The sequence below is a fragment of the Hemiscyllium ocellatum genome (assembly GCF_020745735.1).
Source record: "Hemiscyllium ocellatum isolate sHemOce1 chromosome 27 unlocalized genomic scaffold, sHemOce1.pat.X.cur. SUPER_27_unloc_5, whole genome shotgun sequence".
In the NCBI taxonomy this organism is placed as follows: Eukaryota; Metazoa; Chordata; class Chondrichthyes; order Orectolobiformes; family Hemiscylliidae; genus Hemiscyllium; species Hemiscyllium ocellatum.
The window spans coordinates 565,586-572,193 of record NW_026867514.1 but is presented as its reverse complement, the minus strand read 5'-3'; the positions used below and the strand labels follow the sequence as shown (position 1 = coordinate 572,193).

The 6,608-nt window shown below is 47.2% G+C and overlaps 1 non-coding gene across 1 annotated transcript; it reads left to right on the top strand.

Annotated features, from left to right (window-relative positions):
- The first annotated feature begins 1,468 nt into the window (after positions 1-1,468).
- trnan-guu (transfer RNA asparagine (anticodon GUU)) lies at positions 1,469-1,542 on the top strand. The gene has a single exon. It is a non-coding gene; the product is annotated as a tRNA-Asn (tRNA).
- The last annotated feature ends 5,066 nt before the right edge of the window (positions 1,543-6,608 follow it).

Below are 6,608 nucleotides of genomic sequence, written 5' to 3'. Positions count from 1 at the left end.
ACGGTTGCTCAGTGATTAGCACTGCTGCCTCACAGTGCCAGGATTCAATTCCCACTTCAGGTCTGTGTGGAGTTTGCACATTCTCACCGTGTCTGCGTGGGTTTCCTCCGGGTGCTCCAGTTTCCTCCCACAGTCACAAAGATGTGCATGTCAGGTGAATTGGTCATGCTAAATTGCCCGTAGTGTTAGGTGCATTCGTCAGAGGGAGATGGGTTGGGTGGGTTGCTCTTCAAAGGGTCAGTATGGACTTGTTGGGCCGAAGGGCCTGTTTCCACACTGTGTTGCTGAACAAAGAGACTCTGGAGTGCAGGTTCATTGTTCCTTGAAAGTGGAGCTGTGGGTAGACAGGATAATGAAGAAGGGGTTTGGTATGCTTTCCTTTATTGGTCAGGACATTGATTACAGGAGTTGTGGGTGGGGGTCATGTTATGGCTGTATAGGGCATTGGTTTGGCGACTTTTGGAATACTGCATTCGGTTCTGGTCTTCCTGCTATAGGAACGAGGTTGTGAAACGTGACAGGGTTTGGAGAACACTGACAAGATTTTGCCAGAGTTGGAGGATTTGAGCTATATGGAGAGGCTGAATAAGTTGGTCCTGTCTTCCCTGGACCATGGGAGGCTGAGGGGTGACCTTGTAGAAGTTTATAAGGGGAATGGTAGGGTGAATAGCCAAGACTTTTCCAAGCGTAGGGGAGTCCAAAACAAGAGGGCATAGGTTAGTGGTGAGAGTAGAACGATTAAGGCTTTATTAAGGATAAGTAAAACTGAGAGACGAAAATTGTAATTCTAGGCGGGGGAAGTCTGAATTAAGAATTCACTAATAGCCTCCCCTAAGCGATGGCGCAGCGTCCAGCCTCTCCTGTCTCTGTGGCGCAATGGGTCAGCGCATTCGGCTATTAATTGAAAGGTTGGCAGTTCGGACCCACCCAGGGACGTCGTGTCTGTTGCTCTACCTCGGCTTCGACGCTGTGTGCTTTTAATGGGGCAACAACGGAATTTCCTCATCTCTGGAAATGAAGCATGGCCTACACTTGGGAAGAGTTTTGGGCAAAATAATGTCAGTTAGGAAATGGAAAAATGTTCATGAAGCAAAACAGAAATCCCAGTCTCCAGCTTTGTGAACCTTTGGAAACTCTTTGAGAAGCGGATTTAGATGAGACTGAAAGATGAACCGTCAGACTGAGCTGAGACAGTCCAGACACCGTCCCCTTGTTGAAGAGGCCGGCAGATTGACTCTGATGTTCTCGGGACATGAACTGATCTGAGACATTGAAAGAATTGTCGTTCGTGCACATCAGGAATTCAAACCCCTTCTCGCCTCCCCAGTGTCTCCACAATGAATGTCCCAGGCTTTATTAAGGATAAGTAAAACTGAGAGACGACAATTGTAATTCTAGGCGGGGAAGTCTGAATTAAGAATTCACTAATAGCCTCCCCTAAGCGATGGCGCACCACCCAGCGTCGCCTGTCTCTGTGGCGCAATGGGTCAGCGTGTTCGGCTGTTAACCGAAAGGTTGGTGGTTCGAACCCACCCAGGGGCATTGTGTTTGTTGCTCTACCTCGGCTTCGACGCTGCGTGCTTTTAATGGGGCCAGGAAAATGTTCGAGTAAAATGGAAACCTTCTCCTCAAAGGGGTTTCTGAATTGAATTAATGTCTGATGTAAGGGACTGCAGATGCTGAGAAGCAGAGAGAAATAAGATCAACTCGGCCGGTTTGACAGGACCTGTCGAAGAAAACGGAATTCTGAAACGCTGTGTCTGATTCTCTTTCGATAGATGTTGCCTGTTCTTCTCCGTTCCTCCTGCAATTTCTAGATTTGTTTTTAACTGAAAGTTCATTTCATATTTTTGGATGAAACAGCTAGACTCGCCGTGTGCAGCTATTTGACCCTTTCGAATCACTGTGAAGTGAATGGATTCAAACAAACTCTGCGATGATTCACTCTTTCTCAGCTCCCCAGGCAGACAGATCTGGGAAGTGAAGCTGGATTCGTGGGCTGAGTGGTTAATGCGATGGACTTGAGATCCATTGCGGTTTCCCCACGCAGGTGTGAACCCTGCCGACCACAAAATGAAAAATGTCGTCGAAAAGAAAGGGAGCTTGTTTCCCGGATTCTTCTTTAAGATTCAAATCAGTGGAGGGTAAAAATATTTCACTCACATTGGGAGTGGTAGGAATCTGCAACACACTGCCTGTTCGGGTGGAACAAGCAGATACCCGTAGAGCTTCTTTTGAGGCTATGAGCCAAGTGTTTGGAAATGAGACTAGAACAGTGAGGGGCTGGAAATCGTGATCGAAATGAAGCAGGCACCTGAGGACAAGGGTGTTTCCTTTGCCAGTGAAAGATACTGCTTCACAAAGTTGGGACTGTGGAAGGGAAGCAGTGACGGTGATGATCTTTGGTTGTTGACCTTGTGTGTGTTCCCATTGCTGCGCATGTCCATGTTAACGTCAGAACTCTGCCGCATGGTGGCGTTAGATACGCACAGGGCCAGGGCGCAATGAATGATGCATCTGACTCCACCTTCCTGTTTGAAATGCAGCTCACAGCTTCTTCACACACCCCAATTAATCTTTCTCATTGTCCTGAAGCCGGCATACGGTTTGAATTCCCGATCTGCGGGAATGAGTATCTATTCACTGTCTCCCGTCAATAAATGTCCCTGAGAACATAGGAGTCAAGTCACAGTGCTGTCAGATGAGGGGAAGCTGAAATAGCCCCACACGCTGCTCACGGGCACATTTTACTTGCCCCAACTCAACACCTCAACCATTGCGGCTCCTGGGAGTGGAAAGGAAACAATCACCAAAACTCAGTCTTAGCTTTGTGAATCTTCAGAAAATAAGCAAACGTTCATCCCTTCGGATTTTCTATCCTGGGCTGACAGGGATGGGTTTTGTCACTGTTTTGTAGGACATTGCAAGTGGCAGTTTTGCAGAAAAGCACTACAATGCAATCTGATTAATCAGGACCTGGATGTTTTCGGTCTTTGAATGTAAGTGTTGTGCTCCAGAACTTTGTTGTTCACAGTTTATATTACTTATCTTCCCAGTCCCCTGCATCACTTGTCGAAAATGTTTAATTTGCGTCTTGTAATCCTTTTACTGTCTGCTAATGAGAATAGCGTTTCCGTGTTTTTCCTAAATTATCTTGATCTTGCATATCTCAAGCCTCAAGCTAATTTCACGAGAAACCTTCTCCGGTTCAAAAGCCAACTGTTAATGATAGCTCTGTTTCTTTGTCAGGTATCCAATTTCAGATCGATGTTGTTAATGTCCCTTTTATTCCTTCAGATCCAGGTTTCGCTCACAGGGCATGAACAGAACTGTCACCAAATACATTTACCAATCTACCTTCATCCTTTTGATTGAATTAGCATCATCGACACTTCTCATCAAAATAACTCGAGAGACTTTCATCACCATTTTCTGTGAACTGTTCTACATTAGCTTTGCTGAATGAACCCCAAATTTCTTGAAGTGGCTCCTTATTTTCGGCTCTGATTATTCATCTCTCTACGCATGGAAATGGATCCTTCCCACCCCCTGTGTCGCTCATCAATGTGTGTAGTTCAATTGGATCTCCCATCATCCTCCTCTGTCCTGATCAAATCCAGGGGAACAGGATACGTTGGGGCTATGGTGCGGACAGGACAAGTCCAGTACTCACCTTTCCTGTTAGAGCAATTCCATGAGAAATTTTAGACCACAACTTTGGGTGTGTAGTTGTGGCCGAACACTTGAAGTGCTGGCGTAGAGATCGTTTGGGGCTCCCCCAACCAGGGTGGAAACCTGCTGACTATGCTTTCTTCGCTGGCGATTTTAAATGACTTCCTGTTGGTTGCATTATCACTCAAACTTCACAAAACCCATCTCAATAAAGTCACGTGTTCTCATGTCTGGGAATGTCACCAGACCAACTCACCTACCATATAGCTCTGCAGCTCCCCATGACTTACCCACCCTAAACTGCAGATTGTTGGACTGTGGGTACAAACCGCAGCACCCAGAGGTAAACCATGCACAAAGTCCACACAGACCGTCCCCAGAGGCTGGAATCAAACCCAGGTCCCTGGCGATGTGAGGCAGCAGCACTAACCACAGAGTCACTGTGCTGCCCATAGCTTTGGGGTTCTGCTTTGTCTTTGTAGCTTCTGACTGGCTGTCTCCTCCAGATATTGTTGGACCATGCCCACTGCAGCCTCCCTTTCCCACTTCTCCAGTCCTGAACACGTTGGTTCCTGAATCCTGGTGCCATCTGACCTCCTGCCAACTGTCTCTGTTCTATGCAATCTCTGTCACTATTCTGTCCCTTACCACCACCTTTCTCCCCCCCCACCCCACTTTGTTCTTCCTCCCACCACCCAGCCAATTAGCTCCTCCCCACTGCAGCCCTCTCTGATCCCCTTTACCTGCATGATTCACACTCACACCTACCTGATCCTGTCCACTGACCCAATGAGAAGGCTCTGTCTGGAGATGAATGACCATTACCCGGAATAAAATGCTGATTAACTTTCCCCCTGATGTGTATGCAGTCTGGCTTCCAGCTCCAACTCTGAGCCGAAGGTCCTCCAGCATGTGTTTGCTCTCATCCAGAGCCTCTCATCTCCTGCAAAGCAAAAGACAAGTCCCACCCTGCACACTCCAATGCGTGTTGTGTAACTGCTCAATTGTTTTTAGTGGCCGAGCAGAGGCTGATAGCCAAGTTCGGAACCCATGAGGATGGTCTCAACAGGGGCCTTGGGTGACCTCATTACTTTATACACTCTCTCTCTCACACACACAGTCACACAGACCCTCTCATATACTCATGGTCTCTCAGACACACACATACAAACACACCCATGCACACACCTTCTCAGATGCTTATACTCCATCACACAGACAAACTTTACCAAGCATGCACATATGCAAACATATACACATGGGTCTATGGGGTGAATTTACATTTGCAGATACATTCGATGTGCACTTTCTGAGCAGAAATCGGCAGGTAGTCAATCCATGTATTATTTTATAAATTCCTACTTTGGTAATAGAACCAGTCTGATTCAAGATTCGGATACAGACACACTCAAACTTCACACCTTTCATACATTGTGAGAGCTGAGCTGTCACCTATTTTTATAAAACCTTAAGTCATCTAGAGACTGTGACTTAAAAAATGTTCTGGGATTTATACATTAATGAACCAGAACCTGCAACCCATTCTAAAAGATGAAAGACTTAACAGCAATCCAGGTTTTTTTCAATATATAATTTCTGTTCCATGACACTGTGATCTTTCACTATAAATTCTGTCATATGATCCTGCTCCACAGCTACCCGATGAAGGAGCAGCGCTCTGAAAGCTAGTGCGTCCAAATAAACCTATTGGACTATAACCTGGTGCTTTTTAACCTAACTATGATTTTTAATTTTATCCACCCCAGTCCAACACCGGCTCCTCCACATCGTTTTTAGTGAACACGGCCCACACCCTTTACTGCTGCCAATAAACTTTACAATGCTGATGAAATGGTGCAGTACCTGCACTCCTGAAAAGTTTATAATTTTTAACGATAGTAGCTACTCATTCACTGCTCCATCTGATACACGACATTGGAAACTTAGTGCAGGAGGCTGAAAGAAATGAGCAGCTTTAAAACAAAAACCATTTGGAGCTCAAAGCTTTTAGTGAGAGCCTGAGCCCGACGTTAAGTTCAGGTAACCTTTATTGTGACCCAACTTTGTTACAGATTCAGATTCCCCCCAGCAAAAAGGCATAGAAAAAGTAGGTTTTCTTAAAAAAACAGCTGAAGGTCAAAGCACACACTCTCTCCCCACCCAACACCACCACCACCAACCCCTCCAACCCCGTTGCTCCTTCAATCCTCCTGCGATGGCACGTGAACTCGCTGATGGCTCCGCAGGTTGAAGGAGAGGGTGAAATCCTTCCCACACTGAGAGCAGGTGAAGGGCTTCTCGCCCGTGTGGACCCACTGGTGGTTCAGCAGGTTGGAGGAATTGTTGAAAGCCTTCCCGCACACGGTGAAGGGGAACGGCCTCTCCCCTGTGTGGACCTGATGGGTCAGCAGGTTGGAGGAATTGCTGAAGGCCTTCCCGCACTGTGAGCAGCTGAAGGGCCTCTCCCCCGCCTGGACCCGCTTGCGGGTCAGCAAGGTGGTGGAATTGCTGAAGGCCTTGCTGCATTCGGGGCAGCTGAAGGGCCTCTCCCCGGTGTGGCTGCGCCGATAAGTCTCAAGGGCAGACGGGGCACGAAAGCCTTTCCCACAGTTACCACACTTCCATGGTTTCTCCACAGGGCAGGATTCCTCCGGTTTCTCCATGGCTGAAGCTTCAGCTGTACATACATGTGTACAGCCCCTCCCCGATGTGAATTCCTGTTTTCAGGCTGTATAGCTGTTACACGCTCCACGCTCAGTGCGCTGCAATAGTAGGGTCTCTCATCTCGTCCCACTGATGCTGAAAAAGTACTCAAACAAGAACCAAAAAGCTTGTTTCCTTCTCACAGAATCATAGTTGAAAATTGTTGCGGTCCTGATGGAGTGGATGACTGTCAGACATTGATGTCAAAGTGAGGACTGCAGTCGCTGGAGAGT